This window comes from Trichomycterus rosablanca, chromosome 7 (assembly GCF_030014385.1).
Source record: "Trichomycterus rosablanca isolate fTriRos1 chromosome 7, fTriRos1.hap1, whole genome shotgun sequence".
Classification (NCBI taxonomy): Eukaryota; Metazoa; Chordata; class Actinopteri; order Siluriformes; family Trichomycteridae; genus Trichomycterus; species Trichomycterus rosablanca.
In genome coordinates this window covers 29,921,705-29,944,286 of record NC_085994.1, presented here as the reverse complement: position 1 = coordinate 29,944,286, position 22,582 = coordinate 29,921,705, and positions in this window count along the sequence as shown.

The window sequence follows — 22,582 nt, the reverse complement described above, 5'->3', positions numbered from 1 at the left end:
TCCAAAATTTGTTTAAGCAATAACTCAATAACAGAGTCAATAACTGTTTTACACTGATCATGGTTGCAAAGAGTCAAGAGTTCATAAAATACTTAAAATACTGTGCACAGTTTGTAGAGGCTTTTGTGTTTGTAGGTGGGGGGAAATCAGAGAACCCATTTGCATCCAAAGTGAACAGAAGTTGGAGGTCTTAAACCAATACCCTGAAGCTGTGAATCAACACTACCTGCTGCACCACTTTCATTAAGACAAACAGACAATCTTAAATAAAACTGAAATACATAGTCTTTAATCAAAACTGTCAAACCATGAGCCTTTGTTATGAGGCGACATTATATTGTGCAATATTTGGCTTGATTTTGGTGTCATAATAGAATCTTACGGTATAAACTAATACTGAGTACATATTCACACAGTGGGACAGTTAAATAATATGCAAATGAAGACAAAATATTGTGAATAATATATTGTGTAACTAGTAATAATTTTATAAGACTACTAAAATTGCACAGAACATATTAATCACAATGTTTAAAACAATACACAATTATCTGCAGAACACATTTTACTAAACTACACCGATCAGCCGTAACATTAAATCCACCTCCTTGTTTCTACACTCACTGTCCATTTTATCAGCTCCTCTTACCATATAGAAGCACTTTGTAGTTCTACAATTATTGACTGTAGTCCATCTGTTTTTTTGCATGGTTTGTTAGCTCCTGTCATGCTGTTCTTTAATGGTCAGGACCCCCACAGGACCACTACAGAGTAGGTATTATTTGGGTGGTGGATCATTCTCAGCACTGCAGTGACACTGACATAGTGGTGGTGTGTTAGTGTGTGTTGTGCTGGTATGAGTAGATAAAACACAGCAGCGCTGATGGAGGTTTTAAACACCTCACTGTCACTGCTGGACTGAGAATAGTCCACCAACCAAAAATATCGTCCTCTGACCACTGTGACCAACTCAAACAGCAATAATATATGAGCGATCGTCTCTGACTTTACATCTACAAGGTGGAACAACTAGGTAGGAGTGTCTAATAGACTGGACAGTGAGACATGGACATGGTATTTAAAAACTTCAGCAGCGCTGCTGTGTCTTATCCACTCATACCAGCACAACACACACTAACACACCACCACCATGTCAGTGTCACTGCAGTGCTGAGAATGATCCACCACCCAAATAATACCTGCTCTGTCGTGGTCCTGGAAGAGTCCTGACCATTGAAGAACAGCATGAAAGGGGGCTAACAAAGCATGCAAATAAACAGATGGACTACAGTCAGTAATTGTAGAACTACAAAGTGCTTCTATATGGTAAGTGGAGCTGATAAAATGGACAGTGAGTGTAGAAACAAGGAGGTGGTTTTAATGTTATGGCTGATCAGTGTATAATCCAATGTATTTCAAAATATAGCAAAATGTTTTGACCCAGACCTCACAGGTACAGAAATAATTAATTGTACCCTGCCTGATTTATCTTAAGTAAATACTTATGCTTAAATGCCTCACATAAGTGCTTTATCCTAAATAAATAAATAACTAAACAAATTAATAAATTCATGCATGCAATATCATCACACTAACATACACTATAGTTGTAATAGGGCAGGTCACACCTCGTTATGGAGTTGTCAGATTAAGTCCCACTCCAACTGTAGAAAACTTAACTAAAGCAGAAAAATAATGTTGCTAAAAAGTCATAAAAATAAAAAAGGGGAAACATTTAAAATATTAAATGAACAAAAACAATATTAAACCATGATCTGCAGTCTGAAAGAAGGGACAGTCGGACACAAATGTGCCAGCAGCTCGATCCACCAACGTGTAACAATTCAAGTTCTTGAAAAAACAATATAGAAAGAAAACTCAACAGCCGAAAAGCCGGCAGTGACTATAAACATGGCATGAATAAAAGCAGAGCAGCCACTCCACCAACTCATGCCAGCTGGGATTTATGTGTGGGTTCTGCTAATAGGGGTGGCTGATGTCCCTGGAAAGAATATAAAGAGTACTGACCTACATACTATCGGAAATGCTGGCCATTCCAAGCCTGGCATGATGGCCTCACATAAAAGCCAGCGAGTATCTGGTCATAAAGCCATGCATTTAAAGGAACTCCTCCAGATGCAGCAAATAAACACCTAATGAGGCACAGAGACTGTCGATAAAGATTAAAAAAAAAACACCATCGTCAGTCATTCGTGCCTACATGACCCCCTGTTGGCTCTTAGTGACATGGAATGTGGGCATGATTCTGTAATTTGCGTCCTCCTGCTGAATATTTTATTTTTATTAAATTTTTTTGAGTTGATGTTTTTAAGTAGGTTTTCCATTTTGCTTAACAATATGTAATGATCTGTAAAATAGATGCTCAGGTAATAAAGTATAGTCCGTTACTTTACCTGTGAATAGACGTTTGCATTCGGTAGAACACACACACGCACACACACACACATTCTGTCCCCTAAAGCTTAATAGGTTGTTTTTCCTGTTGACTTAATACTATGGGAAAAAGGATAAGAAAAAAAGTAGTGATGTGTGTAGTGTTCCAAAACATGTCCTCTGTCACACCAGTCATGCAAGTGATGCACCTGGAGGGTCACACTGAGGTCAGTCAGTCAAACCGAGTGCCACTGGTTGACTTTGAAGTGCTGACTTCCTCCCCATCCAGTCACAGTGAAGGTGTTCCTGTACAGAATGTGCAGATAAGACCTGCTCTGACATGGACAAGATAGACAACCACACCTACTAACACCTGCAATGGCAGATGAAGAGAAGATAAGAGGGAAGATATATTACCATCTGATCAGACAGGGCCGACAGCAATCGCTGCTGGAACTCTGAAGCTCATCTCTACCTCTTACAAAGGAATTTGAGACAGCCTAATTAATTTATGGTCTATTAGACATTAAAGGCAAGAACTAGCGGCTTTTATTCCTGTGACAAATGCATTAAATAGCCAAAAGTATTTACACACCTGGCCAAGAGCTTGTTGGAAATCCCATTTTAAAGAGAGTGACCTCTATGTGATCTTTTCAACTATAACAACAGCCACTCTTCTGAGAAGGCTTCTCACATGAAGTATGTCAGTGGAAACTTGTGCATATTCAGTCAAAAGAGCATGTATATGGCTGCACACTGATGTTGGTCAATAAAGCCTCGATTGATGTTCCAGTTCATTCCAAAGCTGGTCAGTGGGGCTGAGGTCAGAGCTCTGTGCAGGCCACTAAAGTGTCTTTAAACATTTTTTTTATGTCTCCATAAAACTTGCTTTGTGCACAGGTGCTCTGTTGCTGCAACTGTTGGAAGCACCAATCAGCCATAACATTAAAACTACCTCTTTGTTTCTACACTCACTGTCCATGTTATCAGCTCCACTTACCATATAGAAGCACTTTGTAGTTCTACAATTACTGACTGTAGTCCATCTGTTACTTTGCATGCTTTGTTAGCCCACTTTTATGCTGTTCTTCAATGATCAGGACTCTCCCAGGACCACCACAGAGCAGGTATAATTTGGGTGGTGGATCATTCTCAGCACTGCAGTGACAATGACATGGTGGTGGTGTGTTAGTGTGTGTTGTGCTGGTATGAGTGGATCAGACACAGCAGCGCTGATGGAGAATAGACCACCAACCAAAAACATCCAGCCAAAAGCACGCCATGGGCAGCATCCTGTGACCACTGATGAAGGTCTAGAAGATAAGCAACTCAAACAGCAGCAATAGATGAGCGATCTTCTCTGACTTTACATCTACAAGATGGACCAACTAGGTAGGAGTGTCTAATAGAGTGGACAGTGAGTGGACACGGTATTTAAAAACTCCAGCAGAGCTGCTGTGTCTGATCCACTCATACGAGCACAACACACACTAACACACCACCACCATGTCATTGTCACTGCAGTGCTGAAAATGATCCACCACCTAAATAATACCTGCTCTGTGGGGGTCCAGTGGGGGTCCTGACCATTGAAGAACAGGGCAAAAGCAGGATAAAATGGTATGCAGAAAAACAGATGGACTACAGTCTGTGATTGTAATTGTAATTGTAATTGTAGAACTACATATATGGTAAGTGGAGCCGATAAAATGGACAGTAAGTGTAGAAACAAGGAGGTGGTTTTAATGTTATGGCTGATCAGTGTATAATTGATTGCTGTGGCTGAAAGGGGTGCCCCCAATACTTTTGTTCATATAGTGTACATACACATTAGCTTAGACCTGATGTGGTGACTGTAAGTGATACTAAAACAGTCAAAACTGGTTTGTGGGTGACGTGCTCTTTCAAGAGAAATAGGGTTTACAGACTAGGCTAGGATATAAATGAGTAGGTGTGTTATGATACAACAAGCCTAGATTATTTAGTTGCAGTGACACCCAACTCCCAATGACTACTGCATACTGTAAGATCTCAGACCCATTTTTTGGAATTTCTGACCCGTATCTGCGTGGGTTTCCTCTGGGTGCTCCGGTTTCCTCCCACATTCCAAAGACATGCAAGTGAGGTGAATTGGAGATACAAAATTGTCCATGACTGTGTTTGACATTAAACTAGAACTGAGGACTCTTGTGTAACCAGTGATTATCTGTCCTGCCATGAAGGTAAGCAAAGTGTGTAAAACATGACATTAAAATCCTAATGAATAAATAATTCAAGTGTCTGGTTTAATGTGTGCTTTTATGCCTGCTCAGCAACAAATTTTCTAATCACTCTCTAATCAATTGCAGATACAAATTGTGCCACAGCATTAAAAAAGGAGAGGATACCATCTTTAAAAAAGGCTGAAAAAAACAGCATCAGCTTAAATAATATCAAAACACAAAATCCTCAGCTGTGTCTACGTAGTACCTTACTATTTACAGTGCCATTTAGAACACCACTAAATGTGCTACAGTTTAGCTAATAAATGTACATACACACTTTTGTATTATGGCACCCTCCAGATATTAATGATATCTGCAACATTTTTAGATTAATTAGGCCAAACCACAAGCATTACAACAGGACAGTCCTGGAAGCTCTGAACCACCACAGAAAGTGGATCATAGATTTTTATAGGTATGAAACACTGATCAGCCATAATATTAAAACCACCTCCTAGTTTCTACACTCACTGTCCATTTTATCAGCTCCACTTACGATATAGAAGCATTTTTTAGTTCTACGATTACTGACTGTAGTCCATCCGTTTCTCTGCATGCTTTGTTAGCCCCCTTTCACCCTGTTCTTCAATAGTCAGGACTCTCCCAGGACCACGACAGAGTAGGTATTATTTGGGTGGTGGATCATTCTCAGCACTGCAGTGACAATGACATGGTGGTCGTGTGTTAGTGTGTGTTGTGCTGGTATGAGTGGATCAGACACAGCAGCACTGATGGAGTTTTTAAATACCTCACTGTCACTGCTGGACTGAGAATAGTCCACCAACCAAAAACATCCAGCCAACAGCGCCCGTGGGCAGCGTCCTGTGACCACTGATGAAGGTCTAGAAGATGACCAACTCAAACAGCAGCAACAGATAAGCGATCGTCTCTGACTTTACATCTACAAGGTGAACCAACTAGATAGGTGTGTCTAATAGAGTGGACACGGTATTTAAAAACTCCAGCAGCGCTGCTGTGTTTGATCCATTTATACCAGCACCACACACACTAACACACAACCACCATGTCAGTGTCACTGCAGTGCTGAGAATCATCCACCACCTAAATTATACCTACTCTGTGGTGGTCCTGTGGGGGTCCTGACCATTGAAGAACAGGGTGAAAGCAGGTTAAAAAGATATGCAGAGAAACAGATGGACTACAGTCAGAAAGTGTAGAACTACAAAGTGCTCTCATATGGTAAGTGGAGCTGATAAAATGGACAGTGAGTGTAGAAACAAGGAGGTGGTTTTAATGTTATGGCTGATCAGTGTATTTTATAGATCCAGTCTTAGGGTTGTTCCTACAAATAATTTTCAACCTATATGGAACAGTAGTCTCTGTCTTTCTATATTCATAAGATTGTACGTTAATGTACCTTGTAAGCTAATTTCATCTTCTAGCCGCAAGCCTATATGGTACAAGCCCAATGCTGTGCTGAGTCTAAGTGGCGGTTAGTAAGTCTCTTTTTTCTCCCTACCTTTGATCTGCCATTGTTTGCTGGATGTTTTAATATTACACAGATTTACTGCTTGTTATTGTGTTTTTCAGCATTTTGGCTAGTGTGACTGCACCCTGTGGGTCTTTCTGTTGGATTTCCCTTTGCCCTATGTAATATGCACAGGTTATTTGCTTTTAAAAACCCTACATGGTAAAAGCACATTGTCATCAGTCAAATACCTCTTTGCTAGTACTTTAATGTCCTTGACTACATCGTTGTTTCATTATAGCCACATAATGGAGTTCACCTCTTCCACTACAGCTTTTAAATTTACATAACTTGTTTGTGCTTGCATTTTTTCAGTTGGTCAATAAATATTACTTATTACTACTGGTATTTTGCTTGCCCAGCAAGAGAAGGTCTGACTATTTCTACAAACAGTAAGATTCTGAAGATCCTTAAGAGCAGGTAATTATCTACTGACTATTAACTATACACTGATCAGCCATAACATTAAAACCACCTCCTTGTTTCTACACACACTGTCCATTTTATCAGCTCCACTTACCATATAGAAACACTGACTGTAGTCCATCTGTTTCTCTACATACTTTTTAGCCTGCTTTCACCCTGTTCCTCAATGGTCAGGACCCCCACAGAGCAGGTATTATTTAGGTGGTTAGGTGTTAGTGTGTGTTGTGCTGGTATGAGTGGATCAGACACAGCAGCGCTGCTGGAGTTTTTAAATGTCGTGTCCACTCACTGTCCACTCTATTAGAAACTCCTACCTAGTTGGTCCACCTTGTAGATGTAATGTCAGAGACGATCGCTCATCTATTGCTGCTGTTTGAGTTGGTCATCTTCTAGACCTTAATCAGTGGTCACAGGACGCTGCTCACGGGGCTCTGTTGGCTGGATATATTTTTGGTTGGTGGACTATTCTCAGTCCAGCAGTGACAGTGAGGTGTTTAAAAACTTCAGCAGCGCTGCTGTGTCTGATCCACTCATACCAGCACAACACACACTAACACACCACCACCATGTCAGTGTCACTGCAGTGCTGAGAATGATCCATCACCCAAATAATACCTACTCTGTAGTGGTCCTGTGGGGGTCCTGACCATTGAAGAACAGCATAAAAGGGGGCTAACAAAGCATGCAGAGAAACAGATGGACTACAGTCAGTAACTGTAAAACTACAATTGGCTTCTATATGGTAAGTGGAGATGATAAAATGGACAGTGTGTGTCGAAACAAGGAGGTGGTTTTAATGTTATGGCTGATTGGTGTATGTATTATCAATTACTCTAACTTTAACAGCTAAGCAAGTCATTCTAACTGACTAGAACATTCATGCTTTTATGTTAAAGATGCACAACATTTATAAACAATGCAAACTTGGCACACCCTAACTGCTGTTCAATAACAAACAAGGCTATACTGAAAAAAAGTAACTGACTTGGCACAGACTGGTAATTACTGTGGATCATTTTGGCTATGGGCCACAGCCAAACCCTGGCAGTGTTAAAAAGTACATTTTTAACTGTTTTTAACAGTATTTAACATGTTGAAAGTATGTTGTTTAATGCTGTCTGATTATCCATACTGTTAATTGTATTAAATACATTAATAATTTTTAAACCTAACCTGCAGCCAGTTTCTTGCCCCAGATTTGTCATTCCTTTCACTAGCCTCTTAAGTTATTTTAATATTATACAGTGATTTTAACATTATTTGTAATATTGCAATTGTTCTTGTATAGAGTCTGAATGTTTTAAACATAAATTTTTAGTATCACTTTATAACATATACACCGATCAGCCATAACATTAAAACCACCTCCTTTTTTCTACACTCACTGTCCATTTTATCAGCTCCACTTACCATACAGAAGCACTTTGTAGTTCTACAATTACTGACTGTAGTCCATCTGTTTATCTGCATGCTTTGTTATCCACCTTTCTGTCCATGTTCTTCAATGGTCAGGACCCCCACAGGACCACCACAGAGCAGGTATTATTTAGGTGGTGGGTCATACTCAGCACTGCAGTGACACTGACATGGTGGTGGTGTGTTAGTGTGTGTTGTGCTGGTATGAGTGGATAAGACACAGCAATGCTGATGAAGTTTTTAAACACCTCACTGTCACTGCTGGACTGAGAATAGTCCACCAACCAAAAATATCCAGCCAACAGCACCCCGTGACCACTGATGACGATCTAGAAGATGACCAACTCAAACAGCAGTAATAGATGAGCGATCATCTCTGAATTTTTGTCTACAAGGTGGACCAGCTAGGTAGGAGTGTCTAATGGACTTTGTAGTTCTACAATTACTGACTGTAGTCCATCTGTTTCTCTGCATGCTTTGTTAGCCACCTTTCATGCTGTTCTTCAATGGTCAGGACCCCCACAGGACCACCACAGAGCAGGTATTATTTAGGTGGTGGATCATTCTCAGCACTGCAGTGACACTGACTTGGTTGTGGTGTGGTGGATCAGACACAGCAGCGCTGCTGGAGTTTTTAAATTCCGTGTCCACTCACTGTCCACACTATTAGACAGTCCTACCTTGTTGGTCCACCTTGTAGATGTAAAGTCAGAGACGATCGCTCATCTATTGCTGCTGTTTGAGTTAGTCATCTTCTAGACCTTCATCAGTGGTCACAGGACACTGCCCATGGGGCACTGTTGGCTGGATATATTTGGTTGGTGGACTATTCTCAGTCCAGCAGTGACAGTGAGGTGTTTAAAAACTCCATCAGCGCTGCTGTCTTATCCACTCATACCAGCACAACACACACTAACACACCTCCACCATGTCAGTGTCACTGCAGTGCTGAGAATGATCCACCACCCAAATAATACCTACTCTGTCGGGCTCCTGACTATTAAAGAACAGGGTGAAAGCAGGCTAAAACAGTATCTAGAGAAATATAACTACAAAGTGCTCCTATATGGTAAGTGGAGCTGATAAAATGGACAGTGAGTGTAGAAACAAGGTGGTGGTCATAATTTTATGCCTAATCGGTGTATATTGCTAACCATTTAACAGACAAGTGACACTAATGGATTATACATAATAAAATAAATGGTTTGGTAAATGCCTTGATTTTTAGAGCTGCCCTGTACAAAAACAGCTTAGTCACCAAGCAACAGGCCACACAAGAAGAAAACTGCCAAGTGCTGATGTGCATGTAGTGAAAAATTGCCTGTCACTTCTATTAGACCTGGCAAATTCACTAGTGATTTCTAAACTACCGGATTAATCAAAAATTATGTTTTGAGGGCTAATATGCCATACACAAAAGATCACCATGCACAGAGCTGTCATTAAGTATCTTTACAAGTAATGCAAAGAGCACTATCATTAGTAAAGCAAGTGAAAAACGATTTTCCACCAGGTAGCCAGAGGAATGTTACTTGCTCAGATGCATGTAAGAAAGAAATAGTCTAGAGCTGTTAAGTAGCCCCCTTGGTTCTAGTGAAGATGTAACGTAAGGCTACAGCATACACTGGCATTTTACAGAACTGTGAGTTATTAACTTTGTGACAATGGTTATACCAGGTCTATGAAGAAACAAGGTGGTTCTGTAGTCACGTTCCAAAATCTAGCAGAAAAGAGACTGTTTAACCAATAAGGAAGAACTGTAATGCGGCACAGTGGATCAGTGGGTAGCACTGTGGCCTCACAGCAAGAAGGACCTGTGTTTGATTCCCAAGTGAAGCGGGGTACCTTGTAACTCGACGTCCCCCAAACTCGAAATCTTTGAAACTCGACGTCCCCCAAACTCGAAATCTTTGAAACTCGACACCCTTTGTTGAGAAATTTGTACCCTTAACCTCGCCATTTACCTTAAAGTTGACGTGTGTTCAATTGTCGCTCAGCTTGAGCGGTAAAACGTCATCAAAGTATTAATATTGACAATATTTACATCAAACAAACCAGCAGAATTTCACAATCACATTAATGCTGTCCGTTTTATGGACATAATTATAAATGAGCATTAAAAAATCCCAGAAAGTTTAATATTTGCTAATACTTTGCTATCATTGCAAAATGAATGCACGTGGTAAACAGAAGATCAACCTCACAGCAACATAAAATCATAACCGCTCCTTACCTGAGTTTACTATTTTTCTTCTTGGTGGCCATCTTGTATGTTTCCAGAATATTTCCAGAATATATGAATCCATTTCCAACTGTGTTTGTCCACCTAACAAACAAAAAAGTCTTAGTCTTAGATCATTTATTCTCTCAGCTTTCTTGATAAAAAGCTGAAAATTGGTACTTTTAAAACCAATAAATCATCACCAGCTCACCTACATGACACACATTAGAGAAACAAAGAAATAGCATGTATTGCTTTGGATAAGAGAAACAATGGAAAATATGCCCAAAATCTGAATTCGGAAGCCCTGATTGGTCTATACAGCTGTTTTTCAAAGCTTGAACCACGAATGAATCTCTGAAACAAATCTGCACTGATTCATGGAGTCGACACCATAATGAAATAGAGTGATCAAAACGAATGAATCTTTACCACAGATACAAGCACAGTTCACTGAATCGATTCCAATGAATAATTCATTTGAAACGAGTCGTTTTTGACTTGTTCTTACTCAGTGATTCAGTTTTCTTTTGCACAGACTGACATGAAGAAATGGGGGAGGGGTAAATGTTATGTGTATAGTCTGATGGAGCCAAAAAGGCACAAATGTATTAAATAATGACACTATAAAGTACAAATAATTCATCTTACATATTTATTTCTGTAAAATAATCAGTTTTTTGTGTTGGAAAGTAACTCCAGATCAGAATTAGTTAAAAGCTAAAAATTTGGTATGGTGATTTTAAACAACATTTGCCACAGGAATAAATTGTTGGTAATGGAATATGATATTATCATACTGTTATTAATATATATAATATAATATTCATATCATTAAATATATGCAGTTCCACAGGACAATGGAACGCATTAACAGGTTTCCCATACATCCTTACTGGAAAAAATACCTTGAAACTCAACGCCTTTTAAACTTAACGCCACTCCCAGAACCAATTGACTGAAGCTACCAAAATTGTGTTTGCCCTGATATGAACTGGTGACCTGTCTGAGGTGTTCCCTACCCTTCACCCAGTGAATCGTACTTACTGTGATCCTGGATAAATCCTGGGTGATAAAAAGGTGGTAAAACAGACAATAAATAAATAAATTAATACAACAGGCTGGCCTACAACAACCACTTCTACTTGTAGGAAGTAGTGCAAGTCGTAGTAGCATAGTATCCCAGGGGCTTTCAGCTTCATCTGTGCTAGCTGAACTGAGTGCTATATAAGCATGTTCAGATTAGTACTGAATCTTTGCGTTACCAGACCCAGTCAATAACAGGGATGGTCTGTGTTTCAGTCATTCATCATTTTTTTCTTTTTCGTACTCAGCTACTTTCTGTAGAATGACATGTATTACTTTTTTGGCTACCTTTCGCTTCTGAGTGTGCTACATTGAGTCAGCACAAACTGGTTCCTAGACAGATCCTGGACCAGCTACATTTCCTGATTCAGACCAAGGTTCCTGACCAACCTGTGGTTCCACCCATCAATAAACTTTTTGAGTAACCCTCCACCCTTTACTGTCTTGAGCCCCATCTACCAGCCCCAGAACACTACGGTGGAGAACTGGGACAATGTCGGGGGTTCCTGCTTGCATTTAAGCTCTATCCTTCATGTTTCCTCACTGAGCGGTTGAGGTTGCCTGTCGTACTTCTTTATGGTTAGACTAAAACTGGTAAAGTCATAGTTTCATAATAGCCCTTTTTGGCTTTGTGGCTTCCAGGCCTAGCTTTTACATGGACGCTGCCAAAGCCATCAATAAGTAGTCTCAACCCACCTTGGTCTGGCTGACCCAATGCCGCCTGAGGGCTTAAAGGGCTCATCCAGCCAGGCCAATTGGAGCTACTAAAATTACATTAAGTGTGTGTAAATGTGTGTGTGTGTGTGTGTGTGTGTGTGTGTGTGTGTGTGTGCATGTGCGTGCCCTGTAATGGACACTCATTTAGCAATTAAACTGTAAATGTGTACATTTTCATTCAAGATGATTCTGAAAATTTGATTCAGACTAGTAAAACCTTTGGCCATAAAGTGTACCTCTTATATTAATAACAGAAATAGAATTTACTGGCCCAGGAACAAGGAAAAACCTTAAGTGTATAATGAATAAAAACAGTGTAAACAAGTAGAATGCTTTGTGCTGAACATTAAAAGTGTTAGAAAGATTTTTACATAATAAATGCAAAAAGGCACCGAATTGTAGGAATGTACCCAAGTACTTCAATCTGCTTTTTTTTTTTCAAATTTGTCGGCGAATTCTTAAATGTTATGAGCTCGGGTTTAAGTGAAAGACACAAAATGCACTGCATTTGCCAAGATGTATGTGTCAACACATGTAAAGCCACAGATGAGTTTTTATTTGTGATGCACTGCCAGAGCACTGTGTGGGGTAAGCCAACGCAGGTTTACTTCTTCACCCCTCCTTTGTTTCACAGATTTCTATTTGCTCTTCATTGCCTGACTAGAACTGCCTAAATAAAAATGAAAAACTAAATAGATTAATAAAATAGATAAATAAATAGATTCATAAAAGTTAAAGTAACACGCCTGTTTTGACATGTAGTAAGTAAAAACTACAGATTTAAATATAGTAAGTAAAAGTAAAAAGTATTAAGTTTCAGAAGTAATTAAGTAAAGTAAAAATAAAGTAAAAAATAATAAGTACAGTAACTTAGGTCTACCACCTCTGGTGTTGAGTGTTGAGGTGGACCTCATTCTACTGCAGCTGTATAAACTTATTTTTCACCATTCGTGCACCAGTGCACTGCAGAGTCCTGATGCTTGTTTTTACCTTTGTCTTTTAGGGTGGCAGAGGATTAAAAGTAATACATTTCAATTTACAAAATACCCTTTAATCCACCTGTGTACCTGATCAGCCAAGACATGCTTAGTGCACAAAGTTGCCCCTTTAAAAGCAAATGGATTTGGAGTATTTTCCAGAAGATGTGTAATTGCCAACAGCTCCCACAACGATATTTTGAAATGTGAGTTTTGATGTACGCCCCCTCTCCTTTGTGGATTAATCTGATGGTTGCAAGTGGCAAGTCAATGCACATTTCGGAAAGATTTAAGTACTTAGAGGAGATAATTATCAGATGCAATCAATATAATCTCTACTGTAATACAGACATGACTAAAGAGGCTTTCTCATACCTACTAAATTTAGCTATGAACGTACGAAATATCTAGTCAACCGACACTGTAAGTAGTCATCTGAGCAATTAGATATGAGAAAGCAATGCTATTGCACCAATGAGAGAAAAGAATGATCGTTTGCTAACCTCTAGTTACCCACTACTTGGAAAATAATTGTTATACTCAAAGCCACCAAAAAACAACAACAACAACAACAAAAACTCCAGAGAGGCACACTGTACAAAAGTATTTTGCCAAAAGAAAAAAAAATACTGTTAGCCAGGCAACAATAATCACAAATTCCATTCAAGCAAGCTGCTTGACTATCGATTCCAGCTGGCTAGCTGAATAAAAATAAAATAAAAATAAAAAGTTCCATTTTGTAGTAATCTACACAAAACTCCTAGTCCTTGTCATTTGAAGTGTCAGGCAGATGGGAGTAGTCTATAATATACTATAAAATATTTTATTCTACTTATAATTAGAGAATTACCATACAAATACAAATCTAAGCAAATTAATCCTTTATACCTGCCTATTCAATTACTGAAATGTAAAGGAATACATTAAAGAGGCCCCACTGTCACAATCTTTTGTTGCTAGAAAAATGCCAGGCGCCCAGGTGGAGCAGCGGGATATTTCGCTAGCACACCAATGCAGAGGTTCTGAATTGGCCACCGTATCTGCAGGGTGGGGGCCGGACTATAGCTGCGTCCGGAATCGCATACTTAGAGAGTACGTACTAGATTGGAGGAAGTATGCACTACTCTGCCGGTAAAAAAGTACATACTTTCAGTACAGAAGTATGCAGTATGCACTCAACACTGCTACGCACTACATCCGCCATCTTTCCAACGTCAAGTGATGACGTGCGACGTGATGACGTAATATAACCATGATTACAGACTCATTACAAACTCCACTCGCCAAACGTTTGGATATTTATCGTGTTTTTGTTATTAATTCGTCTTTAAAATGTTTTATTTTATTTATCTTACTTACACTTGTTAACAGAGGACCGCTATCTTTCTTGTTTCTTATTACGCTTCGAACGCCTACGCAGCTCCTGTTGCATTATGGGATACATTAACGGACCGCAAGTGTGCATCACTTGCATACTCAAACATGGCTGCCCAATAAGTAGGTCATCCGGGTACTTCTCGCGTACCTCTTTGTGTATACTGTGTACTCGGACATACTAACCGCTCTCGCGTCCTCATTTCGCGTACTATTGAGTATGGAAGTATGCGATTCCGGACGCAGCTTATGTGTGGGGTGGATCTTCATACACTGTGTAAGGACCCTGATTGGCAGAAGAGACGCCTGTGCAGAATGCAGGGGCGAGAAGAGGAGGGCTGTGCACGTGTCGGAAGAGGCGTGTACAGCAACGCGCTCACTTCTGATGCAGTCGGGTATTCCTCAGCAGCAGAAGACAAATTGAGTGTGCTGAATCGTGAGGAAAAACGAGGAGAAAATGCATTTAAAAAAAATGCTGTGCCGTGATTGGTGGTCGAGCTATAGATATTCAGAGGGCCAACCAATAGAAATGTTATGAAAGACCAATTTCAAATGACAGTAAAATTGACCAATCATATCGTCCCTCTAAATGGGTGGGCTTTGTTATTGCTAACTTTATGACAGGTTCCACCTGCTATGCCAGCTGTAATAATTACTTTCTGCAGAGCCACGTGGACTATATATAAAGAACGCTTGCAGATCTGCTGTCTTGTAATACTAAAATATCAAAAACATAAATGCCATAATTTATCAAAAGGTACTTTTAAGATAATATACACTGACTAGGTATAACATTATGACCACTGACAGGTGAAGTGAATAACACTGATCATCTTTTCATCACGGCACCTGTTAGTGGGTGGGATATATTAGGCAGCAAGTGAAAATTTTATCCTCAAAGTTGATGCGTTGGAAGCAGGAAAAATGATTTGAGCGAGTTTGACAAGGACCTAATTGTGATGGCTAGAGCATCTCCAAAACTGCAACTCTTGTGGGGTGTTCCCAGTCTGCAGTGGTCAGTATCTATCAATAGTGGTCCAAGGAAGGAACAGTGGTAAACCGACGACTCATTGATGCACGTGGGGAGCGAAGGCTGGCCCGTGTGGTCAGACGAGCTACTGTAGCTCAAATGCTGGTTCTGATAAAAGGTGTCAGAATACACAGTGTATCACAGTTTGTTGCATATCGGGCAGCAAAAGGGGGACCAACACAATATTAGGAAGGTGGTCATAATGTTATGCCTGATCAGTGTTAATTAAAATAGAAAAATGCTTCACATTACAGTTGAGGAGGGGGTAGAGTCACTGTTCTCTACTAGTCTCAAGAACTGTAGCTCTAGGCTCCGCAGTGAATAACAGCGGGTTGTCATTTTGGAAATCTCAGTGTTATGATCTTTATTATTAACTGTAAATGTTTTATGTGCTCAACCAGTGGAAGGATTTTGGTCCTGGTAATGGCTGCATAGAGATTTTACTAACTCCACTGTATTTTTTCCACTGTGTATCTTGCTGACTTGTAATCCCAATATAAGGCGTTTACACTTGTGTACAGTATGACATTACTGGGTATGTTAGATGGCCTGAATCTTTCTGTAATTTTCTGGCACTTTCAGTCTGTTCTCAGAATCGTAAATTTGTAGGACCACTTTAATATAAAAGGGGGAAAATGAAAATATATTGTATTAAAATCCACATAATTAAATAATAGTGCTCAGTTGGCTTGCTAAGCATTTACTCTATTGACCATCCTAATTTATTGTAGGTTTTATGCATTGTTAGTATAAGCCAGTCTTAATGCACAGCCACAAGCAAATGTCTTATCTCCTCATGAACCAGACTCTCTGGCATAAGCCACTGATTCCAAATATAATAGTTTTGCAAAGTTTATAATTTTACTGAACAAGTTAGCACATGTTAGCACTTTGGTAGCATGCCACGTCTTTTTGTAGAGAACTGGTTGGATGGTTGTCTCATAATTGTACCCACCACACCCTGCCTGCTTCATATCACAGCTTCAATGTCAACAGCCTGGGTGGTTTTAGTTACTTTGTATTGTTCACCTTAATCATTGTATCATTTTTTTATTTGCTTCTTTGTGCTCAGACGTGTCTTTTTTTACTCAATGGGGGCCAAATTCTTTCTTTTGCGACCTTATGGGTACATTATAATAACAAGCTTTCTTAAGGGGTTTTGTCTGTACACTTAATCGATAAACGTGTCAGAATGTGGCTTACAGATTACACTCTTTAGTAGCACTTTTATTAAAAAAAATAAGCCAATGTACAATGTTCTTACTATTACAGTAAGATATAGCAGTATAATGTTTTGCAGTTTAAATTTGCTGATCATGTGGTCAGGGAGCAAATTTACATCATGTGTGATTGTGTGCACACGAAAACGAATGAGGCAATACATACCAAGTGATTTGCAATGTTGTCCGTTGTTTGGTTTTAGCCACAAACAAATAAATTCCATGAAGTGGCTTGGACTCAGGTTACTAGAGTGATTTATATGTGTTTTGCCTGTTTGAGCACATTGGTGTTTGGAGTGGTAGTTTAACATATTTAAACTGGCATTGACTGATCTCATTGGGATTTTTAAGCTTGACTTATATTAGTTGCTAATTACATGGAAAGTATAGGTTTAGTGGACTTTGAACAGTGATAAATATGTTACAGTAGACTAATATGTTACCTTAGCCTAATACTTGGTTGATGCACCTGCAAGCTCCATCAGGTTGGATGGGGAGCATCGGTACACAGCTATTTGCAGATCCTTCCACAGATTTTTGATTGGATTTAGGTCTGGGCTCTGGCTGGGCCACTCAAGGACATTCACAGACTTTCTCCGAAGCCACTCCTTTGTTCTCTTGGCTGTGTGTTTCAAGTCGTTGTCATGTTGGAAGGTAAACCTTTACCCCAGTCTGAGGTCCAGAGCGCTCTGGAGCAGGTTTTCTTCAAGGATCTCGGTGTACTTAGCTGCATTCATCTTTCCCTCTATCAGGACTAGTCGCCCCAGTCCCGCTGCTGAAAAAACATCCCCACATCATGATGCTGCCACCGCCATGCTTCACTGTAGGGATAGCATTAGCCAGGTGATGAGCGGTGCCTGGTTTTCTCCAGATGTGACACTTGGTATTCAGGCCAAAAAGTTCAATTTTGGTTTCATCAGATGAAAGTTTGAGAGTCCTCTAGGTGCCTTTTGGCAAACTCCAAGCGGGCTGTCATGTACCTTTTACTGAGGAGTGGCTTCCGTCTGGCCACTCTATCATAAAAGCTTGATTTGTGGAGTGCTGTCTGTTTGCTCTGATATGCACTGTTAACTGTGAGACCTTATATAGGCAGGTGTTGGCAATCCCCAATTATGTCCAATCAATTGAATTTACCACAGGTGGACTCCAATTAAATTGTAGAAACATCTCAAGCAGTATCAGTGAAAACAAAATGCACCTCAGCTCACTCTTGGGTGTCATATCAAAGGGTGTGCACACTTGTGTACATATGATATTTTACATTTTGATTTGTAATAAATTAGCACAAATGTCTAAAAACCTGCTTTCACTTTGTCATTGTGGGCTATTTTGTGTACAATTTTATGACAAAAAATAAACTCAATCTATTATAGAATGAGTCTGTAATTTAATAAAACGTGGAGAAGGTGAAAGGGGTGTGCAGACTTTCCGGCTGAGAATACCAAGTAATAAAATGTTTTAGGTGTTTATTCGTCCCCATTCTTTCTGCATTCTTTCTTACTAGCCTTCATTTGCCCCTTATCTGTTTTGAAATATGTTGCAGGCCTGATATGCCTGTGTGTCATGATGTGCAAATGTTATTTTTTTAAACAAATGTAAACAAATATATTGGGTTTAGAAAATCTGCAATATAATTAAAGTCAAAATAAATGTAAGAAACATGTTTTTTCCCCCCATACTGGCTTCCGAACTAGATTTGTACATAAATGCAACCTGAAAATTAAACAAAGAGAAAGCCACACATAACTTCTGATGGAAAATTAATGGGCTTGCTGGTAATGTTGTGGTACCAGATATCACAAGACTACATTAGATGTCTTGTGAAGACCATGTCTGGGCAAGTCACAGCTGTTTTGATAGCATACTAGGCATAGAGTCCTAATGTTTTGCTTAACGGTGTATTCCCCAGTGACACAGAAAGTCATGGCCAACCATTTACAAACATCATTTTTAGAAAACATTTGTGCAATACAAGAAAAACTAAAATTTTTCATTTGTTAATGTACTCGAACATATATCAAATACACAGAAGTACAAATAAAATATTTTAATTTTAACTTGATTGTATTTTGTTAATATAAACAGAATTAAACTTGATGCCTGAAACACATTCAAGAAAGTTGGGGCAGTTATGAAAAGTGAAACGTTTATATAATATCAAAGTTGCACAGATTTGAAACAATTCACATTAAGCAAATGAACTGGTAACAGTAAAGGGGATCATGATTGAGTATACAAGGAGGGAACACCAAAGACTTTGCAAGCAAAGATTGGTCAGGGCCCACCACTTTGTCAGAGAATTACCAATCAGTTCAAAAAGAACATCAATACAAGATTACACATACTTTACATGTTTCAGCATCTACCATAAATAATATTGTGGAAATATTCAAGAAATCTGAAGAATTCCAACCACTGGTGAATTTGTAAGACCTTCAAGCCTCAGATGGCACTGCAGGAGAGTGGTCATGCTACTGTAATAAATATAGTTCAGGTCGATTTATTGGAACCCCTGATTGTTTAGTATAAAATCTATATCTTTATAAATAAATGGATATATACCAACTAATGTATCATTACAAGATTTTAATAGCATTTCTAAATAAATTTTTAACTTTTAACATAAATGCAGACATTGAGATATTAATAATAATGGCATAATATAGTATATGACATGGACAGCATTACAGCTACTCTTATCTAATACTTGATTGCACAACCTTTGGCAACACTGTGACTACCTTCAAATGTTTTTCATAGCCATCTGTAAGCTTGCACCCGTCTGCTGGTAATTTCACTGTAGTTCTTGAATGTTTGCAAAGTCCCTTTTCCAAATAGCAGAGCAGAGTTCTGCTCTCTCCAAATACTTTCAATTGGGTTAAGATTTTGGATGTGTACTTTGTGTCATTATCTTACTTTTAGACTCTAAAATGATCTGATAATCTTCTTTTCATTGTTCGTGTAACATGTTCAAGGCATCCAGTCCCAGAGGCAGCAAGGCAGTTCCAAAACATTATGGTTCCTCCTTTTTGTTTTACTATGAAAAAGGTAAGCATTGCCAAAGAGGTCTAGTTTGGATCTGTCCATAGAACATTTTCCAAGCTGGACTGTAATTTGTTTGCAAATGTTTTTGCACAGTTTAGTTGCTCTTTACGGTGTACGGTACAGGTTGAAACCATCATTCCAGATGTCTCCAACTCAGCCTGAAGGTATTTGGATGTTGTATGTTATTTCTTTGCCACATTTGCAGGGTTCAAAACACCTGTCGCAGGGTTCTCTATTCAATTCTTCAACTTTATACCACATCCTGAAGGGATCCTGACTGTTTAATGAGAAGCAAAACTCTTGATAAACTGTTGATGCTGGAATGCCAAGGTTTTGGAGACAGTCTTGTGCTTGGTGATTATAGCAATTCTTGTCACTTTAGACTGCTATCTTACGTGGTGTAATTAATATTCAGGGGTGCCAATCATGTTGACCCCAGCTGTATAGCCACATGAACTTGGAAGTAAAATCATTGTCATTTAACTCAAGAACTGCATCCAAAAATGCAACTTAATACTCTGTTATGCAAAGAGAAAGCTATACCTGAATTCTCCTTGGGCCAAAGTCCATCGCAGATATATTAAAAGATAGTGGGCTCTGTTCAAATAAATCTACATTTTAGCTTGTGTTTGGACAAGGTGACAAGGGCCATCCAACCTGTTTTTAGCAAAAGGTGCAGAAACCAAGCCAGAAGTCAGAAGGCATGGGTGACTTGAGGTGTGAAGGTGGGGATGTCTGTTGCCATTTTAGAGATACATACACTGATCAGCCATAACATTAAAATCACCTCGTTTCTACGCTCACTGTCCATTTTATCATCTCCACTTACCATATAGAAGCACTTTGTAGTTCTACAATTACTGACTGTAGTCCATCTCTTTCTCTACATACTTTTTAGCCTGCTTTTACCCTGTTCTTCAATGGTCGGGACCCCCACAGGACCACCACAGAGCAGGTATTATTCAGGTGGTGGATCATTCTCAGCGCTACAGTGACACTGACATGGTGGTGGTGTGTTTATGTGTTCTGTGCTGGTATGAGTGGATCAGACACAGCAGCGCTGCTGGAGTTTTTAAATACCATGTCCACTCACTGTCCACTCTAAAAGACACTCCTACCTAGTTGGTCCACCTTGTAGATGTAAAGTCGGAGACGATCGCTCATCTATTGCTGCTGTTTAAGTTGGTCATCTTCTAAACCTTCATCAGTGGTCACAGGGCGCTGCCCACAGGGCACTGTTGGCTGGATATTTTTGGTTGGTGGACTATTCTCAGTCCAGCAGTGACAGTGAGGTGTTTAAAAACTCCATCAGCGCTCCTGTGTCTGATCCACTCATACCAGCACAATACACACTAACACACCACCACCATGTCAGTGTCACTGCAGTGCTGAGAATGATCCACTACCCAAATAATACCTACTCTGTAGTGGTCCTGGGAGAGTCCTGACCATTGAAGAACAGCATGAAAAGGGGCTAACAAAGCATGCAGAGAAACTACTGACTACAGTCAGTAATTGTAGAACAACAAAGTGCTTCTATATGGTAAGTGGAGCTGATAAAAGGAACAGTGAATATAGAAACAAGGAGGTGGTTTTAATGTTATGGCTGATCTGTGTATACTGCCTTCAAGATGACGTCTTTTCCTGGTAAGTCCATGGTTATCTCAGCAATGCAATGCCAGGCCATATTCTATGTGCACTACAACAGTCCAGATCTGTCTCCTATTTACAATCTTTGGGCATTAAAAAGAGGAGAATCAGACAACAGTGACAACGGACTTTTGTGCAACTGTATTGTAAGTATTGTATCCAGCAAGAATCCACTTGCAAAACTGCAACAGTTAGTTTCCTTAGATCCCAAACCACTAGAAACCAGGTAATTAATATAAACAGTGTTTCTATTATAACACTATCAGGACAGCAGTGTTAAACCTAACTCTCTCCCAACTTTCAAAATTCCAGGGTGCCAATATTTGTTATAGGCACTGTAGTCTGCTTCAAAGATTAAAAATAAAGAAACAAGATTAAAAATAAAGAAACAGTTGGAGAAACAGTTTATTTATAATACCAACAAACTTTGGTAATTTAGCAGTCTTCACATTTGCAATGCATTTTTGACAATGTTTAGGGCAGAGGTTTCTCAAGCTCGGTCCTGGAGACCAACTGATCCGCAGCATTCCAAGATTTGCTAGCATCCGATACACCTAACCCAGCATGTAAAGGGCTTACTGAGTTGACGATGAGCTAAATCAAAGTCAGGAATCCTTGATCAATGCATCCCCAGGACTGGAGCTTGTAACAAATAAATAGCACACATTTGCTAATGTACAACAAAGCTTGAAAGGAAGATATATCTCACAATTAAAAGACATACACGTAAGCTATGATAATAATGCTTGAACTACTTTCTCCTTTTTAAATAAAGCTTTTCACTTACTTAAGTACCTTCAAAAGCATGTCTTAGTTAAATAAATAGAATGATCTCCATTTGAACATGCACAACTGATTTGTTCAGGAAATGTATTTACACAAGGATAGAGCTAGCACTCTGTCTTTTAGTCCTTTAAACTAAAGCACACGGACACACGTATGCACATACAGAGAGGTGACCACATGCATACACACACGCAGACACACACCACTATATTTCTTTCTCTTCCTCACACCCACACAGTATCAAGTACACCTACACTATCCAGTTCTCTTCTCTACTATGTCTAATACCACTTAGCTAAACCTAATAAAAGTGATAAAACTGCAATGTGTAAGCTAATAAAAGGGCAATTATTAGAGTCCAAACATTACATATAAACATCTCAACACAATATTTCTGTTTTCTAAAGATTTTTTCTTTCAATGCCATTTTCACAAAGAATATGAGTTCATGCATTATGACTGATGCATCTTGATCTTCCGCCTTTCT